Genomic DNA, 14,803 nt, shown 5'->3' with positions numbered 1-14,803 from the left:
AACCTTATGATGATGACAATGAGGGGATCTTCGGCAGAGGCATTATTAGGAATTGGAGGGGGCATAAAATTACAACTTTAAAGTTACTGGCCCTTATAGTGTCCCTGTATGGCTAAATTTTTGGAATACTTTTATCAATGTATGGTGAATGCTAACATAGCTGTTTGGGATTTATTTTCATTCTTCTTGTAATTTTCTTAAACAGCTGTCCAATTTTATGTGTGCAAGTATTTCAAGTTTATTTGTATGGAGCCAGCAGATATGAAGCAGTAAACATAGTTAGAAAAATACAGTAGAAGGTATTAACCAAATTGTAAATTCTACTGAGCCAGAATTCCGGTCATTTCTGGGATACTTACTGATCTATTTAGCACTTCTTGTTATCTGGAATCACATGTCCCGACAAGATCAAAGGGCCCCAGCAGACTAGGGGATAAAGTACTTACATTAAACAAGCATTGCAAAAACAGAGAAAAGAGGAAACCATTACCTCAAACAGCCCACAATCTAATTTGGTTTTACACAACAATCCGCAATATACAGTCACTGGGGATCAGTCAGCCAAAGTGCTGAATGGGGAATTCAGAATATTAGCCACATTCTGCATAGTTGTAATGTTAGAAGCAGTAGGCGGAAATGTCACAATCAGAATATATAAAAGCATGAGACTCATTACAAGCATGGGTTAAACCAGTGCTGTCCAACTGGCGTCCCACTCCCTCCCCCCCTTGTGTGACCCCCCTCCCCATCTGTCTGACTGCTGTGACTACTTACCTTTGTGTAAACTATAAATGGTATCAGTACTGAGATTAACTGCCCCCCTGCATTGTTTATACCTTAGATTGAGGCTGTAAGTCCCTCTGTTGTTCACACCTTGAAAGCCCTGCATTATTCACACCTGTAAGACCTTAGACTCAGACAGACTGTAGGAGCAGTGCCGGTATTGTGTCACTGTACAGTACAAACTGTTGTGTTGGAGTGGTCATGATCAGTTACTTGTGTAATCATAAGAGTTTTCCCTGTCTTCTTTCCTACTCTGCCTGTCCTGCTCTACCCTGCCTGTATGTGCCATACTTTACCTGCCCTGTCCTGCCTCTGTGTGCCATACTCTGCCTGCCCTACCCTGCCTGTGTGTGCCATACTCTGCCTGCCCTACCCTGCCTGTGTGTGCCATACTCTGCCTGCCCTACCCTGCCTGTGTGTGCCATACTCTGCCTGCCCTATGCTGCCTGTGTGTGTCATACTCTGCCTGTCCTATGCTGCCTGTGTGTGTCATACTCTGCCTGCCCTATGCTGCCTGTGTGTGCCATACTCTGCCTGCCCTATTCTGCCTGTGTGTGCCATACTCTGCCTGCCCTATGCTGCTTGTGAGAGGTGACCCTGGCAGGGGTTTGTTCTGAGAGCTTGTTAGTATTTGTAAATAGTTGTTAGGGGGTCCCTAAGGGTGAGGACACATGGGGCAATAAGTTGCTGCAATTTAAGCAGTCTGTTACGGCAAATTTCCTGCCATAGGGTACTGTGTAAGTCGCTGTGAATAATTGCCTGTGGATTTTGCTGTGCATATTAGTCACTGCAACTTTTTAAAAAGTCACTGCGACTAATCACTGCATGTGTCTTCACCCTAAGTTGTGTAATTATGTGCTGGGTGTTACAGTGCTACTCACAGAGGAGGAGGAGCCATACGGAATTAAGGGTGTGTCTTAATATGACATATTAAACTTCTTTCACATATGAGTTAAGGTGATGTCCCTGCAGTGAACACCAAATATTGTTTTTTTTATTGTGCTAACACCATTGGTGTGGGTCTTAAAATCTCTTGTGATAAAATGATTGTAGTTTAAAAAGGGAGTGGTCAAAACTGATTTCCTTTATCGGCACTCCACCACGTAAGCCAGAAAAAATCCTGCCCTCGGTACCACAGAAGGACAGGACTGCGTTAGACATTAGACATTCTTAATTAAATCTGTAGACCTCTGGCCACTATTAAGGTGTAGAACAATTTCTAGTCTGATTGGGTTTGGTCAAAAATTTCATAGAACCATGACCACATTTGTCAGGGTTTGCATTTCCTCACTAGATCCATTTTCACTGCACATGCCTGTGTGATATGATCATATTTGTGGGGACAGACTATTCCAGTCAGTTTTATTTGTCCCTTCATTGATATTGATGCATTCTTCACCCTCCATCTGATCTGGTCACTGGTCTACAGGCCAAAAGATTGGAATACCCTATAATGGACCACCACTTAGCTTGCTTTGGCAAGGTCGTGTATAGCAGCTTAACTTAACTCAGTAGACTGAACAAAATAACAATTGGTTAACTGGATTACTGCACTGAGACAGTGAAAGGAAAACTATACCCCCAAACAATGTAGGTCTCTATAAAAATACATTGTATAAACAAGCTCAAATGTAAAACCCCACTTCATCTAAACAAAATATTTTAGGGCACTCAAGTTAGCTGGGACAGCGGAAACTTTCATCAGGTACAAGGAAGCAAATAAAGCATGCAAAAAAGCTATCAGGCAAGCTAAAATAGAGATGGAAAGGGATATTGCAGCTAGGAGTAAAAAGAATCCAAAATTTATTTTTTAATTATGTGAATAGTAAAAAAATGAAGCAAGAAGGGGTGGGAACTTTATTATCACGGGGGGGTACGTTGGTTGATGAAAACGGGGAAAAAGCTGAAATTTTGAACTCTTATTTTTCATCTGTCTATACATCTGAGGAGCCAGATAATGAAGGCTTCCCTTGTAATATGCCCAGTTCTAGTAATTTAGCTACGGACGCGTGGGTCACTCAGGAGGAAATTCAAAAGAGACTTGAACATGTAAAGGTAAACAAAGGTCCAGGGCCGGATGGGATTCATCCCAGGGTATTAAATGAGCTGAGCGCTGTGATTGCCAAGCCTCTTCACTTAATTTTTCAGGATTCATTGAGGTCTGGCATGGTGCCAAGAGACTGGCGGATTGCTAATGTGGTGCCGTTATTTAAAAAGGGATCCCGTTCTCAGCCTGAAAACTATAGGCCTGTTAGTCTGACATCAGTAGTAGGAAAACTTTTGGAAGGGGTAATAAGGGATAGGGTACTTGAATACATTGCAGTTCACAATACTATTAGTTTGTGCCAGCATGGTTTTATGCGTAACAGATCTTGCCAGACTAATTTAGTCGCCTTTTATGAGGAGGTGAGCAGGAACCTTGATGCTGGAATGGCAGTTGATGTCATCTACTTGGACTTTGCTAAAGCGTTTGATACAGTACCTCACAGAAGGTTAATGATCAAATTAAGGAATATTGGCCTAGAACATAATATTTGTAATTGGATAGAGAACTGGCTGAAGGATAGAGTACAAAGAGTGGTTGTAAATGGAACATTTTCTAATTGGACCAGTGTGGTTAGTGGAGTACCGCAGGGGTCAGTCCTTGGGCCTTTGCTGTTTAACTTGTTTATTAATGACCTGGAGGTGGGCATAGACAGTACTGTGTCTATTTTTGCTGATGACACTAAATTGTGCAAAACTATAAGTTCCATGCAGGATGCTGCCACTTTGCAGAGCGATTTGACAAAATTAGATAACTGGGCAGCAAACTGGAAAATGAGGTTCAATGTTGATAAGTGCAAAGTTATGCACTTTGGTAGAAATAATATAAACGCAAACTATCTACTGAATGGTAGTGTGTTGGGGGTTTCCTTAATGGAGAAGGATCTGGGGGTTTTTGTAGATCACAAGTTGTCTAATTCCAGGCAGTGTCATTCTGTGGCTACTAAAGCAAATAAAGTGCTGTCTTGTATAAAAAAGGGCATTGACTCAAGGGATGAGAACATAATTTTGCCCCTTTATAGGTCCCTGGTAAGGCCTCACCTTGAGTATGCAGTGCAGTTTTGGGCTCCAGTCCTTAAGAAGGATATTAATGAGCTGGAGAAAGTGCAGAGACGTGTAACTAAACTGGTAAAGGGGATGGAAGATTTAAACTATGAGGTGAGACTGTCGAGGTTGGGGTTGTTTTCTCTGGAAAAGAGGCGCTTGAGAGGGGACATGATTACTCTGTACAAGTACATTAGAGGGGATTATAGGCAGTTGGGGGATGTTCTTTTTTCCCATAAAAACAATCAACGCACCAGAGGTCACCCCTTTAGATTAGAGGAAAGGAGCTTCCATTTGAAGCAGCGTAGGTGGTTTTTCACGGTGAGGGCAGTGAGGTTGTGGAATGCCCTTCCTAGTGATGTGGTAATGGCAGATTCTGTTAATGCCTTTAAGAGGGGCCTGGATGAGTTCTTGATCAATCAGAATATCCAAGGCTATTGTGATACTAATATCTACAGTTAGTACTAGTGGTTGTATTTATAGTTTATGTATGTGAGTGTATAGATTGGTAGGTGTGGGTTAGGTGTGCTGGGTTTACTTGGATGGGTTGAACTTGATGGACACTGGTCTTTTTTCAACCCTATGTAACTATGTAACTATGTAACAAAATGGTGGCTCAAGGGAAAAGATGTAAAAGGGCAATATTTACTGATATATATATCCCAGTTTGGTAAGATTCTTTAAAAGGCCATTTAATATGATATGATATAATATAACTGTTGGTTGATTATTCAGTCTGGGGGTATAGTTTTCCCTTGTTAGTAGATAAACCCTACTATTTCAACAGGGCAATACCAAGGTAATGAATGAGGTAAAGGGGCTTGTTTATTAAACACAGCAATCTGCTTGTAATTTACTCTCCCTAAATCTACCAAAATCCAAACTGGGTTGATTAGGGTATTTATAAGCCAGTAAAAGAGCCACAAAAGAGGATGTATGGGGATAGATATGAACCATCAGGATTTGTGCAAACTATGAATGAATCTACATAATTACAGAAATACATCATTCCATTATTAAATTACATTACAGCCAACACCTCTGCAAATTACACTGTAATTGGAATGGTAGGGTGAGAATTTGTCCTGTGTGGTGGAGTAATAAATAAAAATAACATGTTATTTCCTCTAGTTTCAGCATATGAGTAGAGATAGGAAATGAGTGGTAATTATTACATTCATTACTGCAATGATTGGAGAAGGAATAAAGAGTTAAAAATGACCAGCAAAGTAATTAACCCTTAAGCCAGTGGCACATTATTAATAGCATTGCCCCTATATACTTCTGACCACAGCTCCCCATGTATGTGCAGGGCCATCATGTCATGTGATAAGATGGCTTCCTGCCTATGTTGGGAGGGCAGTGAGACCATTTAATTAATATGAATGAATATATATATATATATATATATATATATATAATCTATCCATTCTGGTGACTGGGTGGGGTCCATGACTTGATTCATTTTTGAGTTGCCTTTGAACTCATGTCATCCTTCATTATCGGAAAATCGTTAGTGATTGTGTTATCTGTGATGTTGCTCGATAACAGTTTGTTTGGCTTTCTGTCTTCTGAGAGCTTAATAATATCTCCACATCACCTCACTGTGCATGTCTCCCTGCTCTAATATCCTCCAGCAAGACCTGACATTTGGAGAAGCCATACAGGGAGCCCCCAATATATGTATTTTAGCCCTGTTATCCCTACCATCACCTTTAAAAGAAATAATAGAATAAAGCGTTGGGAGGGAGGAAGGGATATAGTACAAAAGCATTGTTTTACTTTGCTAGCTATATGAACTATTTTTCTCTGTAATTCAGTGACGTGACTCAACAAAGTTACACAATCAAAATGAAAATGCGGACCCTAAAATTATAGGGTTGTAGGGGTGGGGAAAGCAAAAGAGGAGGCATTGAGGGAGCAAAGCTGATTTACCAACCTAGATGCTAAACGGGAAATATCAGGATAATATATCAGGCTAATAATTATTTGCCTATTGCTGAAATTCTCTTCTTTTCCATGAAGGTGTAACTGACTCATCTTGCATTAATAGTCTTGAATAATATGCTATTGTTTTTAGACCCTATACAACAGGGCCTATGGCCACAATGTCTCAACCTGATTTAGTTTTTGTCTTTAGTTATAATCTATAAAAGCCACTAGGATCTATGGGCTAGCAGCCAAGCTTGTGTGGACTGATATCATTGGGAGCACAGGCAAATAAAAACAACCAGTAATGGCTTTTCTTAGGCATTGTCCACTGACTTAGCTGAAGCAAGATCAAGCACCTTACTTTTCTCTCAGCGCCTACTATGCCAGCATAGGTACAATTTACCAGGAAATGTTCGTGTAAAGTAGCATTTCAAGCAATCACTTTCTTTTGGATTAGAAGAAGACATCATACAAGCTAGGATCCAATGTTTGATGCTGATGCTGTCCCTAGCCTTTGCCCTGATATAAACTGCAGCATCATTTTATAATGTAAGCAATTATTTTTCTCATTAATAACCTGTTGTTTTGTGGGAAGGTTATATTGTTTTCAGTTTCCTGCAGTCTTCATTGTCAAAGTGAAAACAGTTAATGGATGAAGAATAAGTCATAGCAGGATTCTGGGAAAAAATTCCTTAGGGTTCCTAGAAAAGTCCCATTTACATGGGTTTATCCTATAGGCTAAAGCTCACCCACTGGGTTTAAAGCAGAAGCCAGGATAAAGAATGTACTGTTCCACCTTATGGTGAGGGTTCCCAGGCCAAACAAGATCAGTCATTTCATAGGTTAAAGGCTGCTTTGGCAACAATGGACCTTAAGTATAACATTTGCTGCAAAAATGTTCTCACTGAGGGATATTCGCATCAACTGTGATTTAATTAGAGAATATATTAGAAACTATATAGCAAATGGTAGTATATTATAATACAATTTCTGTGGATCTAAAGGATCACAAAACTAACACCAAGTTGTTAGCTTTGATATATGCAGTGAGTTTCCTCAGTGTTTAGTATCTAAAGTCCTCTGCCTAGGTGGAAACTATGACCCTCTAATGCCTCTCTTGCCCATATCCCATATCCTGGGCTAGCCTTATGCTTGTCAATTTAACATTACGTAACGATTTTATCATTGTGGATATTCCTTTAAATGCTTATTCTTATTTTAATCTTCTGTTAAAAAGCAACCACTTAGAAGTACAACTTTCTAATGTTCCTGTTTCCTCCTCCATGTTTCTGATTAATGTATGTAATAAAATGAATAAAGCATTTCTAGGTGTTATGTAATCAGGAAACGAAGGAGTTTATATGTGTTCTTTAATATTTCATGATGCATGCATAGGGATAGTTTATTTCTTTTGCTCATCAAAGATTTATCAATTATTCCTAATTGTTTGTCTCACTGGGACACCAGCCATGAGTATGTTGAATATCATTCAAGCCTTAAGCTGTAGATAGAAGAATGATGCTTGCAACATCACCTGAAGGCAAAGTTGCTGAACTGAAAAGAGAACACTCCGTGCCTCCGTGCAGATTTAACCTTTCCCGGATTGCTCTGTGCATGACATGTGCGTATTTGACATCTTTTTGTGAAATGCTCTTTAAGACAAGCTCAGTCTAGTACTTCTACGCAACAGAACTTTCAAAATCACAGTTTGTCATCGGCGAAACAAATGAAACGATATATCTTCAGGTTGGCTAAAAACATGAAAGAAATCATTAGTAGAGAGGCACACTTATGTTTCCTTCGGATCCAATGAGTGATAAGGCAGTCAGCATGGCGGGTGCCTTCTGCCTCATTACAAGTGACAATTCAGCGAATTGATGGGGCATTTATAATAGCTGTAATAATAACTAAAAAAGAATGAAAATCTTAGTGTAATCATGTATTAATATGTATGTGTTGAACACGGGCTTCTTTGCATTCACAAACAAGAACACCCAAGGCAGGCAGACATAACAAAAGATTTAAAATAGAATTCATCTTTAGAGAATTGGTTCCCATGGATCTCCCTACTCTCTGGTCTTGTTAGATCTGTCAGTCCTTGAAGAAAGGGACTAAAATAGGGAGCCATTTGCAAGGCACAGTTGAAAGAGATTGCTGGAAACATATGCCAAGCTTTGAAAGACCCTGTCTGGGTGGGATTATTTTCAGGTATTTGGGTCTAGCCACTGAGCAGCTGGATGACAGTCTTTCTTCTCTGCCCCACAGTCTACTTTCAGATGTACTGATTCTCAGAGCTGGTTGTTTTTCTTTTAGTATGACTGTTAAAATGCAGAGATTATTTGGCCAAGGAACAGGGGAAGACATGGATAACATGGAACTTTATTTTCTCTTCCAGGAATGGTTGGTGGACCTTTTGGTTGGTACTAGTGTAGGGAGAGTTTATTTATGGACAGTCAATTTATAAATTTCCCAGTAAGCATTATATACAGTATAAAATAAGGGAAGACTTAAAAAAATCAGATTATGTAAAATTTTGAGGTTTCACTGTTTTCTAGTTATTGGAAACATCAGAGGCGCTGCACCATGAGGCGAGTTAAGAAACACACCAGGTGGCAGCGCCCTATAAGTTACCAGGGGCAGCAAAAATCCACTCATGGTAAATTGAAGAGACATATTTCCAGTTTAAACTCAAAATTACGGCTATTCTAGTAATCTCACTCTCTGCACTAGAGGTCAGGCCCCCCTGACCCCCCTCCAGTGCTGTAAAGATAAGCGTGGGGGGGCCGAGGGGGGGAACAGCAGCGCAAAAGCAGCCTTAGGTGGCATTAGGTCTAGAAATACCTCTGGGAAACACGCATAGAAAACTGTTGTCTTAACTTTCACCAAGTCTTCCCAGCTTATCATTTCCTTATCCTGTCATATCTATAGATTTCCTTTCACTTCTGGCATCTTCCCTTAGGAAGTGATTATACTTAACTCGCTAACTGTTCATCAGAAGACAGGCACACACAAGAGGTAGTGAACAGATTACAGACAAAATGACATTAAAGTCTGCTAGTGCTGTACCTTTCAATACAATAGAGTCTTATACAGATTTTTATATGCTTTTGTATGCATGTACAATAATGGCCTGTATACAAACTATAAACACACACATTTAGAATTATATGCTAAATATATGCCATGCTGCAAGTAGTAACTGGTCTCTCTATTCTACGGTTATGTTACCCTTTCATAAAAATTTAGATAACATTTTGTTCTAAAATGACATAGGGTAAGAGCATTATTAATATTATTATGGAAATATCACTCAAGTAAATTTCATTTTAGTTTTGGATAACAAAACTACAAACAGCATTAGAGATGTTATCATTTACTATTCTAGAGATGTTATCATCTACTATACTGCTGTTAAACTCCTTATACCATTTTACATTTTTATTTTTCTTGTGTACAGTAATAATTTGAGAGCACTTACCTTAGCTTCCCCTTTCAAAATTCACCACATTTTTGCCACCTGCATCTTGCCCTACTCCCAATAAGCATACTAGTAAAGCTGCCTGGCTTATGGATAAAGAGGGACAGGGTACTTTACTAATTTATCCCTATCCCTGTATGTCTCTGTTCTGTTAACAAATCCAGCATGAGGTTTAGGAGGATATACATCAGGATATGGTTAGGCTTTTTAGTATGCAAGGTATGTAACCCCTACTGGTCACATGATTTTGCACTGATGCACAACGATGACAGAATAGGAAGCATGGGAAATTAATGGAGTGCTACTGGGCAAAGGAGATTGTTCACTTAAGAAAAAATGCTTTTCTGTGCTGTAATAATATTCCTTTATAAAGTATACAGTATATAAATGCATATAAAATTATGACTGCTGTATTATGCTACTGAAACTTTCAAAATCAAAGCTTAAAGAATAAATTTGTAATACTGGGATTGGTTGGTTGAACTTGAATGAATATATTAGGGTCTCTTAAAGTTATAGGGAAAAAGCTTCTTTTTTGAAGCATTTTTGAAGACTGGTGGAATTTTACATTCAGACATTCTTGTAAATGAAGTTATGATACATTTCAAATCTGAGCTGAAAATGGTATTGCAGAGGTCAAATAATAAGAAACGAACATTCAACAAAGACTAATGGACTAGGCAGCAAGAAACAGAAGTAATGATACAATCATAATGAGTATATTAACTGCCTTAGAAACTGTAATATGAACATTTTTTCAAGCCCTGCTCCTTACTGTTAGACAATTTCACAATAAACCTAATGTTCTAGATGAATTGTTCGAAGAAAATGAGTTTGTCCTTCCATTCTGCAGGCTATTTATATGGGTGAGCTAAGAGATAACATATGATGCAATTTTAACAAACTAATATGCTGTGGGTGAGATGAATGAAAAGCCTTACAGAACAGATTTTTTATGGCTGCATAAAGAAATGAGTCTCGTGTTTTGCTGAATTTGATGTCTGCAACAGAATAAAGAATATTGCAGACCATGGGAAACAATTAGGCATAATATTTTGCAATTATACATGCAATATGGCACCCCCCCAGAGTCTACACCACTGGAGATACCTGGATGTTCATCATTGGATTGTGAGAAAATGTGCATACTTGACCTAGTCATGTAAAGGCCTGAGGATATTTTTCCTTCCAAATATTGTCTTCTATTTATAGTAGATTAAAGAATTTGTCTGGCCAAGAACTTAAATCCCAGAGCTTGAAATAAACCCAGCCCCAGAAGGTTTGTTCTCTTCTCAGTGACATAAAATGGAAAGCTGCCCAAATGCTTGTTTTGGTGTGTAACAGGTTAATTTACTTTGCCCAAACCTGAAATTTGGGTAATACTGCAGCCGGGTAAGCACGTTAGTGTATCTGGAGTAAGTAATGCTGAAAATGTGCATTGTAAGAGTTTATAATAGAAACCTTTGCCCCAGTGTCCAAAAGCAGAAGAATTGTGCCTTCAGCAGTAACAATGGCAGAGTTTGAAATTTGAATGATCACAACATGAATAGAATATCATCAGGCACACAGTTATCTTGCTCTAAATTATGAACTGATGTGTCCGGCACGGAGCAGCAGAATTTAGCAAAGTGGTTCATTTTGTTCCAGCGCCTGCAGCGCTCCCCATGTCACCACTATAATATCACAGTAATGCAGATTCACCATCTTTATTCCCCCCTCACACACACACAGACTAACACACTCTCCTACCACTATTTCCCAAGGCTGCAACATTCTGACATTTTTCAAAAGCAATTTTATAAAACATTACAGAGCTTATGCAAATACATAACAATAGGGTTACAGAGACATTAGCACTAGTTTAGTAACGGATGACAACCAATTACATTTAAGCAATTGTTCTTATTGCAACAAAGCTTATCACTGATTGGTTGCTATAGATTACTGCCCAAGTGCAGATATGCTCAGGGTTAGGAAATATGCCTGACTAAGTAGCAAATCATTTTAGGGACTACTATTATGCCCCTCAAATTTTCTTGAAGAATTGAAGAGAATGCTTATGCCAGCACAAGCTTATGAAATTATGAAATCTCTGTACTGGTTATAAGGGTATATCAGAATATAATACACAAGAGCCATGCATATTATAAATTATATATAAATGGTGCTTGGTTATGTAATTTCTGTCACACGACTCACTGAACCGTATGGATTCTAATAAATAAATTACCCTCTGTTGTAACATATGAGTATATTAGAAGTTACCTCGGAGTTCATGACCTGTACTTGGTCTTTGGCCTCAGTGACTTATAATACCCTTATATTTTACAATTGGGGTTATACTATTCACTATATAACTGCATTGAATATCACTTGGGATTAAAGGTTCCAGCTCTCCCATTTAAATGCGTGCTACATTGCTTTGAATTCTCTGTGTGAAATGTAATCAAAATTAGACAGTCACAATAATAACATGATGCAAATAAGAAGCATTATTGCATACACTGGGCACGAGTGAAAATACATCATGTGCAGTCTTTTTTCTGATGGTGGTTAAGTTACTGTGGATCTGCAAAACTTTTAATAAAAATCTTCTGAATCATGGATATTTTTTCTGTTAGAGTTTTTTGTTACAGCCACTGGCACCCATGGATTAGTTATCAGTATTAGGTGCCAATTTGCTATACATAACGAGGATTTTGTGTGCTTAGTTTAAATGAATGAAGAGACAATCCTTCTCAAGCACAAGATTAATATGCTTTTCCTCACAGTGGCTTAATGTACTGTTTTTTGCATATTATGCACCAATTTAGCACCAGTTTTGTAGCTGATTGCTTGTAGCAAGCTAAAATGATTTTTATAGGTTAGCCCTAGAGGATGAATGCTTGATGTTAGCACAATACTCTGAGAGTTTTCAATGATCAGGTAATGTATTAAGTTCTAGAACTGACAGCGGGTGAAATGACCAAGCCATAGATAGACAATAATAAACCAAGATATGGGGATCCATAGGTCCACAGGTATTGCTATGAACATTTTTATGCATTGCTGAGATCATTTCACTCTGTTGGTCCAAGGAACTTAAAAAGTGGTGAGCACTGGTGATATGAATGTCATATTATTCAACAGAGAGGTCACTCAGGGCCGGATTTGTTGGTAGGCCACAAAGGCCCGGGTCAAGGTCAGCAAAGAAATGGATGGTGGCATGCCGTCTGTTGGCCGCATCTGCACTGGGGACTGGATGGGAGACAGTTGTTTAAATATCCCACCTGCCCAGTCCCCAAGTGCAGCCAATCAGTGTGGGGTGTGGGAACATACAGGGGAGAGTGCATGGAGCAGGCAGGGTGCAAGCAGCCTAGGGGCACAGCTAAATCCAGCCCTGACGTCACTTATGACCTATGAGTAGCAGACACGCATTATTTACAGTCTAAACTTCCAGATGTTACCTTTTATATATAAATATTTTCCTTTCTTTTTTTGTAAACCTTATTTGTTAAGGAATTAAACCGTAAGCTCCATTTCAAGTGTCGAGACAACAATTACTAATTTGTCAGCAAATACGCATCTTGTTTGAAACATGTTAGGCACCACTCCTGGTTGGCACTTTGCCTTCCTGTGTGTTCAATAAAGCTAAATATGGGAGGTAAATGATTAAAATACTGTACATTAAATACAAAGTCTGTTTTATTCTGTATTACTCACTGGTGTTAGGCACAGCTAAAAATAAAAAGAGAGACAATATATTTTCTCTATATATACAGTATATTTATTTTCCTATTTAATGAACAAGGGAAACAGCATGTCTATGAAAGAACACTGAGTTTCATTTGGATTTGTTTCATGCATGAATCAGCATTATGTATTTGAATACTCAGTATAATTTCAACTTGTATTTTCTAAGAAGTCACTCACGCCCTTCCTCCCACAGTTCTTATTTTGGCTGGCTCAGTATTCCTAAATTCTGGGTTAAATATGTTTTCAGAACTTTGGCAGATCTAGGGGAAATTTGGCATGCAAAGGGCCGTAACAATAGATCCCAAGGCTGCTGGCACACAAGTATAGGCTCTGCAGGTTTTTAATCTGATGCACAATATTAAATAAATATGCAGGATCCATTCCTCCTTCCCCAAGGTTTGGGGTGTATATGTAATAAATAATAAATGACTTTGCTACTTTGTTTGTAGGAACCCCTCCTATGTTTGTTAGTGGGTAAAGGCATAGGGTTGGGGGGGTTATTGTAATCTTTTCACCCCTCTAGTGCCCCTTATCACAGGACCTGTTAAATACACAGGTCATTTATAAAATTTGTGCATTTATTCACAAAGTGAACATATTTGCCCTTCCTGTGTTTGTATTTATAAAGCTGGACAAGGCTGGTGCATTTAATGTGCAAACATAATTGTGAATTTTTATTCACAGTGCGAATGTCCTTAAAAGACTTTTAAAGGAACAGTAACACCAAAAAATGAAAGTGTATAAAAGTAACTAAAATATAATGTGCTGCTGCCCTGCACTGGTAAAAGTTGTGTGTTTACTTCAGAAAGTCTACTATAATTTATATAAATAAGCTGCTATGTAGCCATGGAGGCAGCCATTCATAGTAACATAGTAACATAGTAAGTTGGGTTGAAAAAAGACATACGTCCATCAAGTTCAACCGTAATGCCTATATATAACCTGCCTAACTACTAGTTGATCCAGAGGAAGGCAAAAAACCCCATCTGAGGCCTCTCTAATTTGCCGCAGAGGGGAAAAAATTCCTTCCTGACTCCAAGATGGCAATAGGACCAGTCCCTGGATCAACTAGTACTAAGAGCTATCTCCCATAACCCTGTATTCCCTCGCTTGCTAAGAATCCATCCAGCCCCTTCTTAAAGTTATATAATGTATCAGCCAGTACGACTGATTCGGGGAGGGAATTCCACAACTTCACAGCTCTCACTGTAAAAAATCCTTTTCAAAGGAGAAAAGGCACAGGCACATAGCAGATAACAGATAAAACACTATTGCATTCTACAGAACTTATCTGTTATCTGCTATGTAACCTGTGCCTTTTCTCCTTTTTTCCAGCTTGAATGGCTGCCCCCGTGGCTACACAGCAGCTTATTATATAAATTATAGTAGTGTTACTGTATCAAACACACCAGTTTTACCAGTGCAGGGCAACAGTGCATTATATTTTTATTACTTTAAAGCTCTTTCATTTTTTGGTGTTACTGTTCCTTTAAATATGGAATATTCGCAAATTGAGAATATTTACGCACACTTTGCATCCGAGTTACGCCACAACTTTAGTTGTGTAAAAAATATTCGCTAAACTGATTTCACTGATTTTCACCGTGACTCGCAAAAAAAGGAAAGACGAGCACAGCAGTGCAAAATTTAAGAGAAACATGCGCATACAACCATTTTTGATAAACATATGCACAAACTTTATAAGTGACCCCCACAGTCTAAAAGGACTCTTAGGGGCAGATTTATCAAAAATCCCAGGTATGGGATTAGAGCTCACCATAGAAAAAA

The sequence above is a fragment of the Xenopus tropicalis genome, chromosome 1, assembly GCF_000004195.4.
Source record: "Xenopus tropicalis strain Nigerian chromosome 1, UCB_Xtro_10.0, whole genome shotgun sequence".
In the NCBI taxonomy this organism is placed as follows: Eukaryota; Metazoa; Chordata; class Amphibia; order Anura; family Pipidae; genus Xenopus; species Xenopus tropicalis.
Note: the sequence above shows the minus strand (reverse complement) of the source record.